Raw genomic sequence first — 24,153 nt, 5'->3', positions numbered from 1 at the left:
TGTTCAAAATTTCAAATTGATCGGTCCAGTAGTTTTCATGCTACGATGGGCACCGACTTTGAAAACGCAGGTTTTGGGAATCGCAATTCAAAGTTGCGAGATGCTTTGAGCCTTATATGAAGCTCTGTTTTTCAAAAATCCATTTCTTTGTCAGTTTTGCTTCGATTGATCCCAAAATTTTACACAGTATTCTTGAAAGAATAAGCACTCATTAAAAAATGTAAAAAGTAAATGCGAAGAAATAAAATAAAATACCGAAGCCCCCCCTTAAAGTGAGGCAAAGTTTAGTTGTCAAACAATTTTGGATAAACTTTCAAAAATTTGTAAAACCTCATTTCTTCACTTCTTTATAAATGAGATTGAAAGTAATGAAATGCTTTGCATTGCTCGGTATCACGAGCACAGGGCACTGGGGTTCCTGATGGCTATCATACCGTTCGAGCAGCAGTAATCTCTGCATCCATTTTCCGGGAAGGATTTTCCGATAGGGGTTTTGCTTTTGATTACGAGAAATGCGCAACAGGGACTTACACGGAACCCTCAGAGCCGGCGATCAATGCGTGTATCAATACGTATCGAGTGAATTAGATGTATTCAGCTTCAGCGTTAAAATCACTCACCCATCGGTTTACTTCTTTTCAGTGAAAACATCGATTGAATATAGTCAGCGAAGTGAACACGTTTATACTTCACTTACTGGAAGTACTGCTGCAACGCACTCTAGCTGTTAGGTAACAGTATCGATGAGGAGTACGTTCTAGTGGAGAGCATGCTCTCGATCGCGTTCTGTTATTGCGGTTTGCTGTCCATACAAATTCAATTCGCTGCTCAGATTGTGTTTCTTTAGCTTTAGTAGCTTAATTGCATTCATTTATTAACCTATAAGCTCTGTAGGTTGTAAGTTGCCTAAGAACTGAATATTTTAATCCCATCACTTATCCTCACATTATAATGTCTACTGAATACTAGGTAGTAATCGGTTTAAAATGGTTTAAAATTTTGTTTTTCCATCTTTGTCAGTTCAAGCTTGTTTATTTCACTCATTTCTTTTTGTATGCGAATTAAACTGTCGATACAACAACGCTTATTGCTACATTTTTGATATTTGCAATGAAAATTTCTATGGTCTATCAGCACAAAAATTGAAATAAATATTACAAGGCAGCAAATCCTAGTTTCCATCAAGCCAATCACACTTAACTGCAAGTGAAAGTTACTTGCTTGTACTAGTCTTTAACGGGAACGAATTATTGTGAAAGATCAATAGGAATATATCCTAATTGAATATCTTCACGAAGCACAAATTGAAAGCAACTGCTCCTCGCCAGCTAGTTTGTTTCAATTTAATCGGATATTTATTTGAAAACTTAAAACCACCCTCTCCCCCTTTCTCCTAACCCACCCCCTACCGATGCTCCTAATGGCTTATTCCCTCTCCGAAGGCACCAACGGTGGTATTACGAACGGTATGGTTGGTTCAAGATGGTGCTAGATGGTTTCGGCTTCGGAAAATCTCCGAAACAATTACTTGCAGCTCTCCACCCTCCCCTTCCTCCGCCCCGCCGTCCTAACCCCATCGGTTAATTTGCCTCCCGCGTAGTGACTGGCCATCGTTCGCCAAGGGCTCGCCGGCCGGAATCTTGACCGTATTGAAAGGCTTCAGCATCCCGCAACCATCATCCGCCAACGCGTTGCCCATTATCGATTAGATCCCACAGCAAACCTTCATCCTTTAGGCGATGGTAGCGGCACTACAAACAACCCAATAAACGTTAACGATCCGATAATGTTTTGCTTCTGCCAGCATCCTTCCGGAGCAACCACCACCGACAGGACGACCGAAAACTCTCCCAAAACTCCTCCCCCGTTAGTCAACCAACCATCAGATCCATTTATCGTCCTCACCACGTGCTCCAGCATCCTTAAGCACTCGCGTGCGCGCGCCTGTATGTGTGTGTGTGTGTGTGGTTATGTGGTTTCTTCGCGGCTTTACCCCGGAGAGTGCTGGCACTCCGACACTCCACTGATAGCACAACGAAGCATTCGAAGTTATTAAATTTCGTTACAAAATTGAACTCCCCCCTTCGTGAAGCCCATAAAACGTATTTATTAATATCGGTGCGGGCTCGTCAAACGGGCGTCAAACACCTTTCATGCGGCGATTAGAACGCGCGCCGAGTGCATGGCACGTGACTTTTGCTCAAATGCTAATCAGTACACACGTACACTTTGCACAACAAATGCAGCCACCTCACACTCCGACACCGACCAAAATCATGTAGCAAATCGGTGTCTAGCGACCTGTACAGGTCCCGTACCACGCTTCAAACACCGCATCATCACCTACAACGTACAACAAGATGTCGTCATCCACCGCAAGGGGGTTCGTTAACCGCAATCACATGCTCCAGCCCGATGACGTGCTCACCAGGGCGCGTATCAGCATCAGCAACACACTCGGCGCCTATCGCTGCACGCTTGTTGAATGAGATGGTTGGGCGCTAGTCAACCGAAGGATGTAAACAGTGGCGTATGCTGGCGGTTCCAGGCGATCATCAGCTAGCACAAGAAGCAGCAGCAGCAGCACCAGTAACCGCCTGCCAGCATCATACGAGCCACATTGTCTATTTCAATTATCATTGGAAAGCGCCGCACCAGCAACCGCCCTTCGAATCCGACCATCGAAACCAAGGCACCAAACGAAGACAACAACGAACGGGGAATCGTCTTCGTAGCGGCTGATAACGCGCCCAGACTCTGGCGCAGCAGTCGCCCCGGTTAGTTCTCTCTCTCTCTCTCTCTCTCTCTCTCTCTCTCTCTCTCTCTTGCTCTCTTCCTGGTTAAAAGTCTTGTGTCAACGCTACATATGTGTTAAGCGCACGCGATTAGCGATCGAGGTGGCATCGGTGGCTGCTGGTGGCCGGGAATGTGTGTCAGGGCGATATTACGAAACCGGCGCACGAGGTGCCCCACAGAGGACGCCTCTGAGGATCCTCTGAGCGAAACCCGGTGGGGGAAGGGTTCTTGCCGAATTTTGAACCAGATAACCGCGAGCAAGCAGGTAAGCAAGCAAGAAACCTCGATAACGAATTGATAGCGACGCTTCCTCGTGCACATTCCGGAGGCTCCGGTCTGGCCTACTGCCATTTTTGTTTGCGGAATTCTCTGCATGAAAACTCGATTTTTTATTGGATTTGAGACCATTCTGCTCACTAGTGAGAATGTCATTTGGGGATTTCTCACCAAATTGCTGGTAGAAACGTAGAAATAGGAACAGACAAAGGCAATGACCGGGAACGGACATATGTACTAGCTGCAGGAAAGCAAAAGGCGGCCAATCACTGCGGCGTCTCTCTCTCTCTCTCTGTCGAACCCCATCCAACTGATAAGGCATTGCGGGCTAATCTTCATCAACAGGCACACACACACGCGCTCACAGACACGAGTGCACGTTATGGATGGATGGAGGTGAGAAAACAAAAGTCAACACACGGACCAACCAACTCATCATCCCATCCGGGCCGGCACAGCACCTCAGCACCGCCTCATCACATTATGTTTACTCACGTCAGGGCTCGTTGCCGCATACCAGGGTGCCAATAGAGAGGCCCCTTCCCCTGGAAGAAGGGTCGGGTACTTCACGAACCCAACCCCTCCGCGCTTCACCTGTAATTCGCCCCCCAGCCTGCGGGTACTGCGGGTAATGCGTCAGTCAATAATTGTACATCGAGGCATACCAGCAGCAGCAGCAGACATCGTCACCGTTTGCCGTCGACGAGGTTAGGTTGTGGTTGAAGGAAAGGGGAGGAAAGCACACCCACGCACGCACTCATGCACATACGCACGCACGCACCGGCTGCTAATTACTAGCGAAGCTTCAAGGGACAGAGCGTCTGGTAAAGGATGTTAGTGCGTGGTTATAGTTCCCGGTGGCCCGCAGCGGAAGCATAACACCGGGACCGGGGGCAGAACATTATAGTTGCGATGAACAAAGGGGCTGCGTGCTTTCGTTTACCTCTTTCCTTCTACTCCAGATTGAGCATTGGATGGGGATTGGAATGGAGTTGGCTGATAATTCGGGAAATGGATTTTTAATGGGGCGAATGCTCGCTGAGCGATTCATGAATGATTTGCGTTCCCTGCCGTATTATCGGGATATCCCGGGGACACGAATCATCCTCGTGCACAATTGATACGTTGATGTACCATGCACGGAACGTTTATTGGATTGTTTTATCCATTTAACTACTGGGAGGGGTGGGTGTAGGTGTAAGTGGCGTCATTGCCTGGATTTCTTTTTTGTCAAACAAACTCGTAATGATGAAAGGAAAGTAAGGTTCTTTTCAGTACTGACTGTCTGCTTCCATACGGTGTATGACTATCGAGCGGATTTCCGGTTCATTTTTCATGAAAATCTTGCTGTTTTTCTTTTACTATTTACATATGATTATCCTGTGGCAATCAATAAGCCCTCCTTTTAATCGTTTTTATATAAACTTTCACAGATTCATGGAGACTTCCTTCCGAATCTCAACTTTTTTTTCAGCAGGCGAACAAATAGACCTGATCATTTCTTTATGGCACTTGCTATGTTTTTGCTAACGGCTGTCGAGTTTTTTGTGTTATATCCGCCAATAGCTCCTACAATCAAATCAAATGGGATGACATTTTGTGTTCGTTCTGGTCTGCCTAACTATTTTTAACATTGAAATCACTTCTTTTAAATATTACAAATCAGGAGTGGTGTGTTTTAAATTTAAATTTACACGATTCGGAACACGACATGGCCATTAAACAATAAAACAACGAAATTCATTTCTTTTGGACTTCGTTTATATCGATGATTGAAGCTAAATTCCTAAAAAATAAAAATTCTTCTATTTGTTTCTTCTTTGTTTGTTTTCCTGCTCTGTTCTGTTTCTGCTTCTGCGACTTCTGGAGCTAAAACACATATGCATGCACCTGCTATTACAAATAACATCGATGAAAATACACTCTTTTTAATTAATAATAATTTTATTTCAATTAATCTGAAGTCTGCTTTGAAGTTGCTGAAAGGAATTGAAATTAAACAAAAAATCAGAATGTTCACAGAAAAACCTGCAGAAATAGCATTTTTACACAATATTCGTGAAGATTGAAGATGCGCCAGAAGAATATCTAATATGATAATTATAATAGCCTTGTATGATTGTAGTAATAATAAAACACTTTAATCAATAAAATTACTGATGCCGTACTCGTTATTACTATGATAATGAATGATTTACGATTAGTAATTATTTATCCAAAAGCTTGGGAACTTTAAAATAAATCATCAAGCTCTAATTCTGTTGTCCTATAAAACCGAATGCCGGATCACACCGGATCCCGGATGTTATGCACCGAGCACCATCGATCGACTACCTCGAGACCTGCAACGTACATCACCTTTAAGGCGTCACCATCGCCACCATTGCTCTAATCGATCGATCCAAATTCATCAACATTTGGCTTTCCCATACGGAGCGGAAGTCACAGGTACAACATGGTTTTTGGGTTTCTTTCACCCGGCCCGGGGATTTTTCATACCATCATCCCTCCACCCATGGTCCATTCCAAACGATTTCCCCCCCCCCCCCCCCCCCCCCCCCCAAAGGACCCGGCACGAGCATGATCCGATGATGATGATGGCGGCTCCCGGTGAGAGAACCATTAATTTTATCGCGTTCGTTTTAATCGGAAGTTCGTCGATTGCTGTCGGTCGTCGGTCGCTGGCTTCTTCCCTTTTTCGAACTGCTCTTCTTCTTCTTCTCCACCGGCGCATGAACCAAAAAAAAACCCGGAAGCTGGAAAGGGGTTTTCCCGATCGTTCCTTCCCCCTCATCACAGCTTCCTCTCGCATCCTTTGGCACCCTTATCCACATCCGGCCGGTGAAGCCGTGGTTTTACGACGACATCAAAACAAATTAATCCATTTTAAATCGTCCCAACGCCAGCTTCCACTCTCGCGCCTTGTTTCTCGTCCTTCTCCCACCACAAGGGACTCGCTTCTCTCCACTCCACTCCACTCCAGTCCCCACGATTTGCCCGTCGTACATTTTTCATCACGGCATACTCGGACTCCATTCTCTCACGGTTCGCGCTTTGGCGGCGCTCCACCGCTCCACGGCATGCTAGATGGACGGACGAACGAATGGACGGACGGATGGATGGATGGATGGATGGCTGACAAGCTGGAGCGGCTGGTTGAGCGGATGGATGGATTCGTCAAAAAGGCTGATTTAATTTCGCTTGTTTTGGTTTTCCCTCGGAGTTCCCGGGGATGGGAACTCCTCATTTCAAACGGAATGCTTCACGCGCTGTTTTGATCAACCTTCCCTTTTTTTGTGTTGTGTTTTTTTGTTCTGGATTCTTTTCGGAAGCGAAATTGTTTCCACTGCTCCACCGAAGCCGATATCGATTATCGAGAATCCCGATGGGGATGATGCGTCCATTTTCTGGGTGGGAGGGAAGGGAGACCGGGAGGGTTGGAAATCCTTTCCTCGTTATTTTCTTTCATTAAAATGTGATACTATCCGGGAGTGTGGACCCAAATGCCTCTCTGAACGAAGACACAGCCCCACCGAGTCCGAGTGTCCTTTCGATGGTGCATCGAGCAACGTTAAGGAAGCAACATAATAACATAGTGACAACGATTCCTGCGTTGACAAATGGCGTATGTCGTCGGGGAGGATGCGCCGCTCTGGTAATCTGGGCATTAATGTAGAAATTTTCCAACATCCGATTTAAATAAAAAGGAAAGGAAAAAAGAAAACAGAGGCCTGGTTTGGTGAAAAATCCGTGGAAAACCCGTGGAACAATCCTTTCTCGCTCCGCGCTCGCTGGCATGTTCCGAACGGTGCATCGAACCGTAAACAGCGCGACCATTTTCCGCGACTTCACTTTGCTTTCTCTCTCTCTCTCTTTCTCTCTTACTCTGTCGCTCTTTGCCTCGCTTGTGGTGGGATTATGTTTCGTTTTTTTTTGTTTTTGTTTTTATTTTTGGTCGCTGGTCCCACTTGGACGCTCACTTAAAATGCGATAAAATAGCTTTAAGTATCACAGCCGGGCACCCCAGGGCCAGTCAGGGCCGGCCAACGCCAGTCTGTCACATAATGCCAAAGCCACTGCTGCCGGTGCTCGAGCAGATCGTGCTTACATCTCAAGCGAATCCACCTCCCCCCGGGGGGTGCGGTGAAGGAGAATGGAGTTGGGGGGAAATAAAGGCGATCAGCTGCTCCCAACTAGCCCCTTCGCCTTGCTTGCTTGCTGGTTAGGATCCGTTTCGCTCGGTCAGAAAAGAGAAACAATCCCCATCCACCACCCTTTTCACGCTAGAGCACTTGTTTGGATTGGAGCTTTTGGCTTTAAAGAAATCGGGCTACTATGTTTTTGATTCGACTTTTCGGGGACCGATACCGAGGCTGCTTTGTTTTCGAATATTTAAAAAGCAATCGAGAACGAGACAAACAAACAGAATACAACAAGCACACAAAAAACACCCTCTCGGGGTCTTGGTGCAGGCGTTTCGGTCCTTCAATTGACCCCGGCGGAAGTGGCAGCTTAAGATTTGTTGTTCCATTGGTGGTCGCGTGTGCCCGGTGTGCGCCGAGCATTCGAGACGGGGCGGAAGGAAGCGATAATCTTTTCTGCGCCACCGACCGTTCGTTCGCTCGTTCGTTCGGAGCAACGTGCGGTCAGTGAAGTGCATCTCGTTCCCGGTTAAAACGTAGCAATGAAACCAGAAGCCAGAGATGCCGTACAGATGAAAATCTGGGCATCGGACACACAAGGAACTAACCAGCCAGGAAAAGCAAAGTTTCTCGTTCGCGCGCTCGCCATTCGCCAAAAAACACACAAACCGCTTTACACCGCACGGCAACAACAGAAGCGCCTTCAACGCCAGAAGCCAGAAGCGTCAGCCTTCCAGCGGTCCAGTGCTTCCTCTGCTTCTCCTGTTGCTGCTGCTTTGCTTCCTCGCGATCCCTCGGTCCCGGTCCCGTTCCACTTATTAACATTTAAATTTATGTTCCAGCACGTGTAGCACGTTCGGTGCCGTTTGCCGGTGGCCCCGGGTCGGTGCTGCCGGTACCTTGGTACTCTGTTGTGCGCTCTCGGTGCGCTCACGTGCTCTCTTGTATTTCGTATTGCGCTTTTAAGCCAATTCTCGAATCTCGAATCTCGAATCCAAACCCAAAACACTCGCTTAGTGATGATACTATTTTTGATACTTCCTCCTGTTTTCGACTTCTTCGCTCTCTTTCTTCCTCTCTATCTCGTACTCTCTCTCTTCCGATGTGTTGTCAGCTGCCAGCATAGCGCTGTACCAACGACCAGGTACATCTGGAAAATGCCATTGCCAGACTCCCGGTTTGGCAGCCGCCCTGACTACTCACTTCACGGCACTGCACTTTCACAGCCGCTCGTAGCCGATCCTAGGCCCGAAAAACCCCAGAAGGTGCAGAATCAAAACACTTCCGGGGAAATACGGACCACACGCATCCACACGCGGGCTACTCCCGGGGAAGTGGAATAATTAGAAATGCAAATCTGTTCAGTGTAACCCCGGTCCGGGAGATAACTCCCGGTGAGGGTGTAGAGCGGAGAAGAGAAAAAAGAACGAAAGATGACCCAAACACGAATGGCCACGTAATCGGTGAGCAGTTGCTGTTTGCAAGAACAATAATTTTTTGGAGTGAGGAAAAAAAAAACACTAACGAGGTATGTTAATTTTATTTAATGTGCAACATTACAGGTATTGGGCACTCTTTTCGGAAAAAGAGATCATTAAAAATTGTTAGAACTTGTTGAAATTATTGTTACCATTTCCTTAATTTGGTTAAATTTCTTTTTGAAGCAAACTTAACTCAATTACCGCTCTATCGTTCTAATGAAGAAGGGACCATTTTGTTGAGTGTGATCTATTGTGTTAATGAAGACGGCGAGTTCCCCCCTAGGTTCTAAAAACATTCAATATCTCACAATCTCTCTGGTTCAGAGATCAGGGGGACACGAGCTAATTGTCTGGACTGAAATTCAACACCGGATCCAACATCTTAGAATCCGCATCCGTAGAATGAATGTAATTGAATGACAAGACGATTTCGTATCGTAAAGAACCAATCTGAAGCAACTGAAACCACTGGTATGTGGCTGAGTTCTTCATGAAATTTTTCGTCTTGAGGATTTCAGAGGCCAACGCTAGAAAATTAGCACCCCTCGGAAAACATTATTTTTTTACTTCCATCTTCTCGGCGCTATTTTAGTAACATAGCAACTCCGGTATTGCAGTAATGCTGTCAAATTTAGATCGATGACGTGAATCTCAATCAGTATCGCCTGAATTCTATTCGTTTAATTTTCCTGATATCGGTTCTACAGGATAACTTCTCTTAGGAACGTTATCTAGTAGGCCTTTTGTGAAGTGATAATATATTTTTTATTAGTGTATTCTGAAGTCGTTAATGTATGTTAATGAAACTTTATTTTCAAAACGATTATACGCTATTCTCAACCGTTGTTTTTTGCAGTCTTAATACTTAATTTAAACTTTATATATATTTAAACTTTATATCTGCACCACACCTTCACCCTTGGTGAACTTATTGATATGTTTTTGCTTCGAAAACATCCAAACGTCTTTCTCAGCATGTTTAAAGTGATGTTTTTTTTCCATTTCGAAGGAAATTATTGAGCCCAATTTGCTAAGTTTTTCTTGGCATTAAAAGCAGCTAGACACTGCTAAGTACCAGTTTGCATAATGTGTTCAGAAAGTGATTTTCAAAGATCTCCTAAACAATTTTTGTGACAGAAAACAGGTTTAATCATCTCATAATGATTTATAATACTGTGTAATTTGTGTTCCAGAACCAAATCATTTTTTGTTTAATTTATCATCCACTGGGCATCCGCCATATTTATTATCCGCCTTAGGTAGTTAATGTAATACTCACTAGTTAGAAATATGCATTTACCATTCCACTCATCAATATTCCAATTTATTTAGAAAAAGTTTTTCCAAATATTTAATTGACTATTACTTGTTTTTAGCTATTTTTAAACAAACAATTTTTTGTGTGACTACGTGGAAAGTTTAGCTTTGATATTTCCAGTTGAGAAAAAAAAGGCATTAGGAAGAGTAAAAAGTCAACCAAACGAGTTGTTTTCAACTTCATTTTTTATCAAAAACTGGAATGACTTGCTGCACACTATTGAAAATCCTAAGCTTCCACTTGCCAAACTTCACTAAACGCAAGAAACGCCAAAGCAACAGAAACGAATAGCCATTCGTTTCGTTACTTTTTCCTTTTCGTTGCAAAAATGTTGGCCTCAAAAATTACGATTAATTAACATGATATTTATGAGCCAAAGAGGATCATAACACGATAACGGTTTCCGCAGGCACTTCCGCCTGCCTTCTCTTGCCGCGAGGATGCGCGAGATTTAGTGTGTATCAAGACCATGTTTCCCCTTCTCCCCCCCCCCCCTCCCTTCTAGCGCCATTCTAGCCACGTCGCAACATCCATCACCCGCAGCCCGGGAGCAAGGAAGCAACCATCGGAGCGCATCGACGCATCCATTAAACGACGACGCCAAGAAAGCCAAAGCTACCCGAAAGCCCGAACAGCACCCGTGAGATGGGCATCACCACCACCAGCAGCATCATCACCAGCATCATCATCATCATCATCATCATCATCAACAGCATCCTCAGCAACGGCCATCTCAGGTTCCTCGAGTTGGGAAATTGAAATGTGAAAGCGAAAATTAATTACGCGACGTGATATGCATCGCCATCACCACCACCACCACCACCACCACCACCACCGTTCCTTCCACCCCTTCTCCTACTCCTCCTTCTCCTACTCCTCCCCTCCCGGGGTGTCACCATTTTCTCGCATATCGCGTCAGCATTACCTTCATTATCACCCGTAACCATTATCGTTATCCTCATGGGAACCATCCGGCCTCATTCCGGCGCACAAAGGCGCACGCCGACTACCGTCTACGCCAGTCAGTCAGTCACTCAGTCACCGGACTCAGAGACCGGACCGAAGATGGCCAACGCAGATGGCCACACCTGGTTGGTGGCGCGGGGTTGGACGATGCGATGTAATTACATTGTTTTAGAGGCCGGCCGTGAGTGGAAGTGAAATTGAAATTCGTTGCTTCCGGGCGCACACGATCTCACGATCTGGGCCACCTTCGCCGGCCCGGGTGTGTGTCACCTGGCCTGGCCTGGCCAGGCTGTTTGCTAATTTTCTTCTAATTTATGCTACACGAACCCGAAGAGGGGAAGAGACGCGGTTGACCTCCCTCCGGTTGTTTTGGAAGGCGAGAGTTATGGCGAGAGTTTTTTATGCTCGATTCGGGCTCGCTTAAGCGTACTCCGTGTCGTGTCCTCAAAGGCACACACACACACACAAACGAGCACACAAACAACACAAAGCGACAACATGCCCTAGGAATAAAGCGTGAACATAGAGGCGAAGGAATAAATCAGTCAGCTTGCGTTGCTTGTGGATTGCTTATCACTGACGTTGGAGCTAAGCTCCTTTTGGCTATGCTTCCATCTCTCTCTATCTCTCTTCCTCGAACATACACTCACACACACACATTGTAGCCCCAAGGTGGCGGTCCCAAGAAGTTGTGTTTAATTCGATAAACAAATATCCTCACTCGCACATACCACAACAAACGGTTCCAAGCGCGCGTTGGCCAAGTGGAAAATGTCAATCACAATCGCACCACACAATGGTGAAGTGCTCCTCCTGCTCTTACTCCGACACAACCGACTGGAAGTACATGAATTCATCAAAAGCATAATTTTTCATACAAACACACACACGCGCGCACCGAGAGGCAGAAAATTGAGCAACGGACGGGCCCTTCCTGCCCTGAGCCTTCCGGTTGGTTCCTATTTATCAAACAAATTGGGTCGAATTGTGCCGATTCGCATGGGAAAATTCGGGAAATTCGTGTTCCTCTTTCTCTGTTTTTCTCTCCCTCTCTCTCTCTCTCTCTCTGACTTTCTCTCCTTCATTCCTCCACTTTGGCCTCGTTGGAAACACAAATGAAGTAGAAAAATCCTCCCCTGCCCCGCACCCATTTTGTAACCGGATTAAATTCACACCAGCATGTACTGTGGGTGTGGCCGGGGAGAGAGCAGCGAGGAAAGCAAACGGAGGAACGCGGGAATTTTCCAACACCACCATCACCGCTCGGCTGAAATTTTCATAATTTCCCTGTTATTTGCATAAAAACTTGTTCCAGTTGTGGTTTGGTGGGCACCGAGCCCCGGCTTGTAGGTGCCGCAACCAACAACAACAACAACGACACGCCAACCTCCCGATGTCCCGATGCTTGACCAGTTGTTGTCCTGCGTTGTGGCTACCACACACACACACACACACACACACACACACACACACACGCGTCGTGTTGCGAAGAACTGATGGAACACCTTCCGGAATCCGGTCGGACTTCGGTCGAAGCCAAAGCCAACCGATGCTCGGCTCCTTGGATTCGAAGGCAGCGTCGTCCAGTGCGTTGTCGTCTTAATCCAAACGCTCTCCCGCTTCCCTTTTCCGAACCCGAAGTAGGCTGTCCGTTCGGGCTGTCCCGGGGGCTAATGAAATTGTTTCATTAACCGGGAACAGGGCAAAAGATTTGAATTTATTGCTAATAATATTAAAGTGGCCGCCCAGGAAGCCCTGCGGTGGAAGAGCGGTGCACCGAGGCCCCTCACTCGGAATTAATGGCACTTTCGAGTGGAGTGAAACTTAATGAAGTAATCGACTGGAGGGCTACCGAAGGCGTATCCCGGCGACCCGGGGCCACCGAAAACCAACCGAAAAACCCTCGGCGAAGAGGCAATTGGTGTTGGTTGGTGAAAGCCGAGCGCACACGCACGGTGACAATTGCAGCCAAGAAGAGAAGAAGTCCTTCTTCTTTCGCTAAACCAAACCAGTGCGGTCGCTACTGCTGCTGGCTGCTGCTGGCTGCTAATGCCTGCCAGCAAACGGGGCTAAGCTAAATTACATTGCAACGGTTAATTAAACGCGCCATTCTTCTTTGCTCGTTCGCTCGCTCGGTTGGTTGCTGCTCCCTTAAACTTGACATTTCTTAGCTTCTCTGGGGGCAGGGAAGAACCAGTAGCTTGGCATCGGTACAATTGGCCACCGCGGGAAATTTGCTCCGAATGGAAGGAGAAGGTACGCATGGCGATCATATTTCGATTATCGACCTTTTTTTTTTCCCCTCGTTCCAACCCGGCCACCAACCGGCAGGATTGGTCCGGATTTTCTTGGCGCTCGCCGTCCTTATCATCGGACGCACCATTTTCTTTTTTGGCAACATTTTCCGCCTCCCTCAGCACGCTCGTTCGCTCGTTCGCCTTCCATCCGTTGTGTGTTAATTGCTTTGCGACATTCTCTTTTCGCTTTCTGTGGTGTTACTTACACAAATCGTTACACCGCTAAAGCGAGATAATGTCCCCCATCCATTGTGATGATTTACTTGCGGGGTTGTTCTTTCTTTTGCATTTATACTTCTGGTTCGGCGATAATTTTGTGTCATTGCTTCACCAGTGAATCAATTATTGAGGCTGATTTTTTATAGGAATTCTGTAGTGGATTGTTATAAATTCCGAACTAGTATGTCAAGTTCTTCCAAGAAAGAAAAGCGTGGAAATAAAAAGGAAGAGTATTAATCCAAAGAGTCTTCAATCGGATTCAGTGACAGTCGAAAGTAATAATGCAACGTATGCAAAATTGGATGCATAAACTTAAAATCATTTACTTCTTTCGGTAGATTATAAAAATGAAAGCTTGGATGTACAATTTTTAAGCTGCACATGAGTCACGTACTATCTCGCATCCACATTTTCATCACGCAATGCTTTTGAAGACTTGCGTTGCTCACAACACACGTGGCGCTTAAAATTAATGGAGCTCTAATGAGGAAATTAATGGAGGCAATTCGAGCAATCTTAACAGTTGCGTCGCTTTTATTTTCCTTCTTGATATACCAACTGCTAAAAAAAACATCACTCCTTGTGGATTGAGATGTCATACCTAAAGACTAGAAATTATGCCTGTTATTCATAGATGAAAGTGAGCAATTTCAAGCATACAGTATTCTTTTCAAACCATTAGTTTGTACTACTTTTGTTTCTTTCATCTAAAATACTTTTTTAATGTGAATAATTATATTTTTAAGGATACTTTAAAACGAGTCCATTTGTGGATTTGTTCTTCAGAAATGAAATTTGTGGCGTTTTCCAAAAAATCCTTCTTTGCATCTGGACCAATTGGGCTACAAGAAACTAATTTGCTTAAAATTAAATTTAAATTAAAATCGAATATAAACAAAATATTTTAAAACTCATCCATAAAACTATGTGTTCTTTATCATCGTTGCCAACCCGTATACATAACACTTCATCTACACTAATAGTTTATGATCCTCGAAGCATAGAGCAGTATGTAGTAGTGTATCTTTCGCTATTTCTAATTAGTAATCAAAACCGTTTAACCATTGAAACTAAATCGAATGTTACAAATGGAGATCAGGGCAGGGCACAAGTCAAAATGATTTTAAGATGTTTTTGTTTTTAAAGAGCACGACAATATTGCAGCAGCAACGAAAAATTCCAAATCAGGTACAACATATCTAAAGATACAAATACTCCGATCACTATCGAAAAGCACATCCGTTTCTACCAAACAACCTTTAATCATATTTAAAAAAATCTCCTCAAAACAGTGATCGAGAAAAATTTTATTCGCCAGAAGGTCAAGCAGTAGTTCAAAACAAGATAATTGAATCCCATTAACCCTCCCCGCCCCTCGCGGAATGGCGCCTCCATTACCACGAGGCAGCGAGTAACTCGCGAAAAGCACCACTGAACTGAACTGAGAGCGTGCCCAAGAAAAGTACCAATAAATCCGTGTTGCGCCTGTAATTGCGCTCTCTGAGGACCTGGCTCATCATGATGGCCAACCATCCAGCCATCGCTCGAAACTCGACGAACGAATTCGGTTGGATGCTCCGGTGACGTTGATGATGCAGATGAAAAATCCCTCCCACGGGGCGGGATTTGTAAGCAGCCGGAAATATGGTGACGCTACCCTCTAATTGCCGATTTCGGTTGTGATTTTCCACCGAACGCGGGCCACAGCTACGGTGTACGCGCTACTGCAGAACGCATTGCACACAAAGCTGTCTTGGACCTGGGACGAAGCGAACCAACACCATTAAACGTATCAAGCACTCGAGTGAAGAGAAAAATGGTGCAAAGGGAGGGGCGAAGTTTGGGTGAAATCTGCCGTTACATGGCCACCTCTCCCCCTGTTGGGGCCGAGAGGTTTTATGGACGTCACCGACCCGGTCAGGAAGGACCCGGTAGCGGATGTAACGGGGGTTGGTGGAGGCTGGAACCGAACCGTAATTGCAGCAACGAGAATCCGGTCCGGCATATCTTTACTGTCGTCGCCGACCTGCTAGCAGCTGGCCTTCCTCCCCGGGGCGGAGCGGAGGGTAGTAGTCTCCGGTGACATACGGTGTTAACGGGAATGACCAGATCCTTGAGGCTTGAGACCGTGAGAGAGAGAGGGAGGAAGGAGGCGCGCACTGAACCGTTAAGAAGCCGTTCGCCGAACTTCCGAAGCGTGCTCATCCGGAGCATGACCCAACGTCTCCAGTCTCCATTTCCCTCCAATATCTGTCCCCCGTTGCTCCCTGGAACTCCCTTGCGCCATTCGAAGGCTACAAATGGCTCGATCTCTCATCGCGCAGTAAAGCATAAAAAGTATGTCGCTTGCTCTCGCTCTAGCTCTCTCTCTCTCTCTCTCTCTCTCTCTCTCTCTCTCTCTCTCTCTCTCTCTCTTTCTCTCTCTCTCTCTCTTCGCCACTTTCTGATACTGTTATTGTTGTGTAACAACAACAACACTCTTCATTCCATTCCGTGGCGTGGTCAGTAGCAGTCACCAAAAACCTCGCCTAGCCCGCCCGTCAGCCATCTTGTAGCTTTGTAGAGGGGCCCCCTTTACCATAACCATTAGGACAAAGTAACAATAACTGCCTCGACCCCACCCTGCACCCGGGAGGTCCCCTCCGAACCGCCGCCGAAGGGACTGCACCAGCGTTTTGCTTTCCCGAATCCCGGAGGTTAAACCGGAACCGGAAGGATGCCCTTTTGTGTTTCCTTCGTTTTTTTCTCCCCCACTCTCTTCTCCTCCTCCTCCTGCTCGTGCTCTCCAGTACCGCATTCCTGCGGGCTTTCTGTTTCTTCCGACCGCTTCTTGACCCGATGCCTACTTTGTAGCCGACTTGTAGACGACTCCGTTGTTGCGTTGTTGGTGGAATCGATTCGAAGACAACCCCCAAGCTGCCTCGTTGCTGCCTCGTGCTGCATCGAGAGAGTAGATCTTGGATCCCTGGGCCCCTAGGAAGCACCGGTGCAAAGGGAGGAGGCTATGGAATACATAAAACATGTCCTCCAGCACCTCAACCCCCCCTCCGCCGAAAACCAAAACCGAAAGGCTTAGAGTAGGTTCGTCGAAAGGCACTCCGGCGAAGAGGATTCCCAAGTGCGACCTGCAATAGGAGCGTGCCCCCCCTTGGGGAAGGGACTGGTAAAAATACGGCCCAAGATAGTCGTCTACCGCCGCTGGCTGGCTGCTGCCCCCGGGGCACGCCATGCTCACAGGTCGGTCGGTCGGTCACAGCTTGCTTGCCTTCGGTGACCCAGATCCAGCCATTTCGTGGTCGAAGGTGGACTACACGAGCTGCACGAGATCTGTGTGTGTGTGTGTGTGTGTGAATTGAAAACAACAGAAACCCAAAACCCGATCCGTGGAAATCCCTTCAGGTCACGAGGACCCAAGAACCCGGGTCCCATTCCGTGCACCACCAGGAGGCGCGCCGCCAGTACACCTGGGATTTGGAGGAGTGTGAGTGAGATGAGCGTCTCCGGAGTCCTTCTCGTCCGAGATCACACTTGCCCCCTTTGCTTCGTCCGGGACCTCCCACGGGTTTGACCCACGGTTCAGCTCCGGCGGTTTCACTTGGACTTGAAGATTCCTTTAAGCGTTGCTTGCGGTGTCTCTGCCACCATCAGCACAGCATAGCGCGCGTGTTTGTGTGTGTGTCTGTGTATCTGTGTGCCTCCGAAATGGTGGCAACAAATTGCAAACCAAACCAACTGTGACGACGACGACGCTTCCAAAGGGTCTCCTCTGGTCTGGTATTTACATACCCCTACGGTGTGTGCTTCAGCACCAGCTCTGCATTCGATTTTCGATCAGCGATTTTTGGACGGAGAAGCCGCTGGGCCCCCTTCCGAAAAGGCTCGTAAACGTGGTGTGCCCAGGCCTACACCGAACCGGTGCTCCATGAAATCCAAACTCCAGCAGCGGCGAACGAACGCCGAACTCCCAGAGGCAATCGGTGACGACGCAGCGAGCGAGTTCGAGCACTGTGCTCGCGCTCTTCAATGATTCCCGCGTTCAATGATGCACGCGCGGGGGTTTGGTGGGTGCGGGACGCACACCGGAGCGAGCGAGGAAAGAAATAAAACTTTATCGCCAGCCCCGCCCCAGGATTCCGGTTTTTGGGGGGGGGGGGGATATTTAAATTTAGCGTCCGTGCGAAATCGAAATGAAGGTAATTTGCGCAGCCATTGCGCCCGGCCGCCCGGTACCGCATACCGCGCGAGCTACTCCATAACCTTTAGACCCCTGGGCGGGGAGGAAGGATATACGCTCCGAAAAGGCGACTTTAACGAAAACGGGTATCCGGCGTTTCTTAATTTTAATGTTATCTACGCGTAAAAACAAAACAGCCGCTTGCTCTCGGAAGCTACATCATGGCACTGTCTGAGGTGTTGGTTAAAAGAAACTAATCCCAAAAAACAACGCCAAGGGATGACAACATCCGTTAATGCATCTGTTTATGATGGTCCCATCCAGCCAACCAGCGCCTACTGCCGAGATCGAGATCGGCTCTCTAACACACTCATTATACCCTGGCAACCATCAAAGCAGCACGCCCTCTCTGACCAGCATAAACGAACGATCCCCGTGTGCCCGCATCACGATGGTCTTTTGCTTCCGTTTCGGTTTTTTTTTTATCAATTTTAATTCATTCTGCCACTGCCCAGAGTATCACTTTTCATATCGGGGCCACCATCGTCGTCGTCGTCGTCGCCGTCGGTGCATCGCTTGGTGGGGTGCATCTCCCACCCCCTCCTCCCCCAGGGACAGTTTGGTCGATTTGAAAAAAACATGAACCTTCACTCAATTCACACAAACGCGTGACAAAGCAATTAGCACTCGTCGGTGGCCATTGCACGCCGACAACACCGAGAGGTGCCGCTGCGTCTTTAAAATGGATCACGAGCGACACGACGAAGCGGTGGCCATCATTGTGCAGTGCAGTGCGAGGGCATTATGTCGAACGTAACGATCGTTGCTGAGCATTGGCAGCAGCAGTGGTAGCATCACCGTTGCGCGTCTAAACGTTGCTTCAATTGCAACGAACAGCGGGAACAGCATCATTCGCCCTTTCTTTCGTTCTTTTTCCTCTCTTTCTCTCGTCTATTAGCTGCCAAGACCGGCGGTCTGATCGCTGTAGATTGCGGCATCGTCGCTCCGTGATAGGAAAATTATGATTAAGATAAGGATCACGGCGCTCTATATAGCTCCCATTTTTTTTACTAAACCAAACAAACGACTCCATCTCAACGCGTAAGAGGCCTCAAAAAAGCCGCCCGTAAGCTGGCACACAACTGCGACTGCGACTACTCTAGCTAGCTAGCTAGTGACAATGGCCTCGATTAGAACGAGCGACACGGCGACTTCTCGCGCGACGCATCGGTGAGTAAATACCGACATGACATGAGCTCTGAGCCCGCCATCGGCTGCAAGCATGCAACATTGTAATTCAGTACGGCTTTCTGCCGCGGGCATCATCACTCATCCACTGCACGCATCGCGGTCGACCTCGCGGTACATCATTGCGTACGGAATGGCTTTCGGAATGACTGTTCTGGCGCGGACCGATCGACAACAGGCTGCGCTGTTACTTTGACGTTACATACGCTCGAACGCCTCACACGCCTTAAGAAGATATCCTCATCCGGCAAGCCTCAACCGAGACTCACTGTGTGTGTGTGTGTGTGTGTCTGTCCTAAACCAAGACACAAGCACCGGGTTGCTGAGGATAGCAACCGGTACGAATATATATATTTATCGGAGAGCGATATCCGTTGCGTTTGGTCGCGATCCAAAAATAACCGTTTGAAAATCGCTAAAAACCCGCACAACCCGACGCGACGTTAACATGGTTGTCGAAGACAGTTCGAAGCGCTCCGTCGCCGATCGCCCAGGGCCAATTGCCACCCCCTGTGCTCAGCCTGCCTGCCTGCCTGCCAGACACGTCAGACCAGACGACCGAAACGAAGAGAAACGAAACACTTGACACGACCAGACCTAGTCTCGTCTCGGCGCGTCAACGCATGCTGATGAATTGCACATGGTACATGTTAGTAGGCTGGTTTGCGGTGTGCGGAATGCGGTGCGCACCATAGAAACCCCAAACCCAAAACCCCAAGATGAATACACGGGTCGAAGGGCGAAGCGGCGGTTGGTTACGCGCCTCGCGCGCATTGGTATTAATTGAAGTGGAACAGAAATCATTACTCAAGTGCACGGTGGTACCGAAATTAGTGCGGATCTCGTGGTCCCGTCAATTCGATCGGATTGACGCGACGAACGCCGCCGACGAGGAGCTCGATGCTCTCGACGGCTAATGTTCGTCTCCAGGAAATCATTCTTCGGTCGTCATCGCACTACCGGATCAACTGGGGGACGCCAATGGCTCCAAAACCACCGAAGCAGAACCGAACCGCCATCAAATCGTTGGTGTTTGATGGATAAACATAATCAAGGCGCTGCGCCATCGAAGGAGAAGGAGTAAGCGCTGGAACAATCCCGGCAGCCACTCGCTTTTCGTTGATTAGCCTTGTGACTCCTTCACAAGGAGTGGCGTGCGCCCTGTTAAGCAAGCCCGAGCAAGGTGGGAAAGTAATTATTGCGATTGTAATCAACCGCAGCATCCTTCGCCTTCGGTGATGGCTGGTGACAGACTAAACGGTATTCCCTTCTCCCCCGGCGGCCGGCCGGGTTTGGTAATAATTGAAAGCCCAACGAACAAACAACCCCAACACTCTTGTTGCCTTCAATCGCGCTACGACGACGACGACCACGACGACGACGGTGACATCCGTGACGACAGCAGTATTCACACGATGGAAACGAAACCAAATCAAAACGCCGTGACGATGAGGTGCCGCCGCGGTCAGATACCAACCAGATACCACCTCGCGCAGGGCGGGCAAATTGTCGTCTGCGAAATTGTCGCCCGCGAGTTCGCGCACTGACGACGAGCAATGGCGACAGAGCGGCAGTGAGCGAGCGATTTATCAGTCAGATTTGATTGATAAGTCGTGCGATGAGTCGCACCCCTTTTTTCCCCCAACCCCGCGGTGAAGCGGCCTTGGCATGTCGTCTGCCTGAGACTATCAGGCCACGTTTCTCTCTCTCTAGAGGCGACGTGTTTTAAAAGACGGAACAAATGTCGTTTCGAGCTTTTGGCAATCATTTGTTACAACCTTTTGCACCGTCGTCGTCGTCGTCGGACGCTCTCATTACTCTCCTGGCGGGGCGCTCCATTTGAATTGTGAAATTGACCCCTTCCATCGCGTACTACAGTGTTAGAGAACCAGCCGTCCACCAGACGCAAGGTCCTCTGCAGCGCCATGCCATTGGTATTGGCATGGTAGAGATTGGTGCGCCAAGATGATGTTCCACTCGACTATAATGCTCTCGAACATCTCGAGCGCAATCTTCTGCAGCAGCAGCAGCAGCAGCAGCAGCCGAAGCAGAAGCAACAGCAGTGGCCCTATAGTGGTCCGGTAGAGCGGCGGCAGCTGCATGCTTAATTTATGAAAGATGCTAATTTCGAGAAGCTTGACCGAACGCGCACACACACACCTATGAACCAATCAACGGACTCGGCCCATCGCTCATCGTTGGTGCGACGAGAGCGGGAAGAAAGGATGCCGCACTGAACGCATCGAATGCAGCAGCACTACGTAGACTGTACTCTCCAAGTAGCAAAGATGGATCCAATCCATTCACCCCGGTGGCCGGTGCCGCAGCTGTGAAAACACCGTTCACTTCAGCCACCATCTACCGGTGTCCTCTCGGGCCGGTCTTGAATCTGTCGCAGAACGCGGTCCCCCGGTTCCCCGGGGTGTGGAATGGCACCTGGGAAGAGCAGCCGCCCGGCCATTGCGCACGCTGGAAAACGCCGCAACGCCGACTGTTCGCCGCGCAAATCCTTTCTCACACCAGGCAACATTGCGGCGACGCCATCGCCAGCACAACGTTAATGGGATATTAATAACCAGCAGCAGCAGCAGCAGCAGCAGCAGCAGCATTTAGGGCCAGCGAAAATGCAAAATGCATAGACCATCCGCTGCATCCGTATGGCACCGTGTATGTGTGTGAGATGCATCGGCCGCCACCGTTTGCAAACATTTCGATGGACGATCGAACGGCCGTCGCTTGCCGCTTTCGCTGCCAAATCGACCGGAATTGGTTTCTGATTAAATTGATGGAAAACCGCGTCCCCGCACACACGCATATGCACACAAAATGCGATGGCGACGTGCCAGCCAGCGCCGAGATTTCCCGAGGCTTCCCCCATTTGTCGCTGTAACGCGTCGGTTATTACCACTTCCATCCAACTTCGTCGTCGTCAGCGCGCGAGACGAAACATCTAGACTGGCTGGCTAGCTGATGCTGGCCGGATGGCTGATAAAGAGCAGCCAGCGAGGTGTGAACATGTTTCTCACCCGCTCTTCGCTGCACGTCCCACCGCGTTGTTTCCGTTTTCAACACCTCACCCGAACCCGAAAAGATGCATCCGAGCGTACAGTCGAGGTAAACCGAACCGAACAACGGAAGCTGCGCTGAACGTTGATAATCTGCATCTGCGATGTGGTGGTGGTGGTGGTGCAGGTGGTGAAGCGAGGAAACTGCAAACCCCCTCCCATCGAGACCTCCTCGCCTCGAAATACCTGTCCGCATAAGCCTTCTCGCCCCGTGACATCATCATGACACGCCGCACCGCTCGCACCACGCCATTATGCACCGTTTTCCACTGTCAAAGTAATAACGATAATCGTTGGATAATGAGTACCGGGCAGGGGGACGAAAAACGATGCAATTTTCATTGCGTCCCGCGTGGAACGCGGAAAGCAGTGTGTGAGTCGCATACTGTACGCATCAGAAAACGCGACAAATGGCTGCAATGCCAGCGCTAACCCGCTTCTTCCGGCTGCCAATCGGTTCAATGTCGGGCCACGGGATGTTTAGCAGCGTTTTTGGTACTTCCATTTAAAGCGGCCTAAGCAAGGCCGGGGGGGGTAAGCGGAGCGGAGTGCGGACTAGCAGAGGTGTGCAGTAATACGCGCAAACGTGATAATTCGGGCAGCAAAGGCAGCTAATTTGCAGATATCCTGCAGCTGCCAGCTTAACGCGCGAGTTTTTAGTTCAATTAATTAGATCCGCAAAACTGACCATCTATTTCATGAGACCAGAGTAGCAGACGGCGGGAAGGCGGGTGCGCGTGCCTGCACAGCAGTTTGATTCCCATTTCAGATTACACCGGAAACGCATTTCATTGCTCGGACAAGTCAATTCACAACAATTGCTCAACCGAATTGATAGCCGGATAAATTGGAATCCGATCACTGGTCCCCCCCCTCCCGGTGCGAAATTGGAATCAGAAGCGTTTCAGAAGCATGATTAGGATCGGGTTTCGAGCCGTTTCGTTAACCAATTTTTAGCCGGCGAACTCTTAGGCATTCTGATCCATAATTGTAGCAATACTTTATAGCTCCGAATGATATCCCATTTTCTGGAGAGCCTTTTAGCATAGAGATCAGCACAAGCATCCACCAATCAAAGCTACCTGGGTTCGATTCTCGGCACCCAGGAACAGTTCTACAACCACACGCAGCCAGCAGCGACAGTAAGTAATCACCGCGCGTAGGTTTTAGTGGTAAAGGTAGGTTGCTTAGTAACCGCGCCGCGCGCGCTACTCAATCTACTTCACTCGTTGGCTTGTTCATCGCGTCACGAACACGAACACACGGCCGAGTATCTTGAGTGGTTGACGCATGCGCAGAGCAGCATCCTGAAGCCGAATTTTCCACGCATCATCGTTTACCGCGCATCGTCTTCGTCTTCACCTTGCCAGCACGTTCTCTTCTGTTGTACCCTTAACATAAAATTTGAGAGGTTGAAAGAGAGAGGATCGACGAAGAAAAGACAGACACAGAGAGAGAGAGAGCGCGCGTGGCGATCGGAAGTGTCATATGTGTGCGCACGAGAAGAAAGCCAAGTTTCCGTTGTCGTCATCGTCAAACACGTTTTTCAGTTGCGCGCAAGCCGTTACGTAAAACATGAAAACATGACGCGGAAAACTGTGCCGCTACCGCTGCCGCTGCCGCTGCCGCCATGTGTAAAGGTCACGCGGTGCGTTAATGCAGACCTTAACCGCTTCTTCTTCTTCTGACGGACCGTGTCGTGTCGCTCTCTCTCTCTCGAGGCTGCTACTGACGTCGAACCTTTTGCAGGCGATCGCAGCCAAGCTATACTATGCACCAAGATGCACATGCGGTCGAGCTGCAGAGTCCAAAAACGCGAATCCCCTAGAGGGGTGGCCTTAGCTCTCTCCAAAGGCGAACGGCCGGCACCGCGATGCCGATGTTGCCACTTCCATAAGTCATCCTCCGTCAGTGACTACCGAACGGACGAAATCAGTTCAGCGTACTGTGCGCTGTGCGTCCCTATAAATAGCGTCCCGTCGACTTCTCAATGGCTCAATGGACGGACGCGTCAGCTAATGAGCTAACCGCGGACCGGTGGACTCCTCTCTAATCGGCTTCACGACCACCACACGTGCCCATCCGCAGCCATCGTGCGCCCGGAAGCTGCTGAAATGCTAACCCAGCAGCAGCACTCCATTGAGAGTTTTTCTTAAAAATATCTAATTAGA

The 24,153-nt window shown here is 48.6% G+C and overlaps 1 protein-coding gene across 6 annotated transcripts in view; it reads right to left on the bottom strand.

Annotated features, from left to right (window-relative positions):
* The window catches only part of LOC125956569 (RNA-binding protein Musashi homolog Rbp6), a 591,325-nt gene that overhangs the window by 563,677 nt on the left and 3,495 nt on the right, over positions 1-24,153 (bottom strand). The gene's annotated exons all lie outside the window — the stretch shown is intronic.

This window comes from Anopheles darlingi, chromosome 3 (genome assembly GCF_943734745.1).
Source record: "Anopheles darlingi chromosome 3, idAnoDarlMG_H_01, whole genome shotgun sequence".
Lineage (NCBI taxonomy): Eukaryota > Metazoa > Arthropoda > Insecta > Diptera > Culicidae > Anopheles > Anopheles darlingi.
Note: the sequence above shows the minus strand (reverse complement) of the source record. Positions and strands in the feature narration are given on the sequence as shown.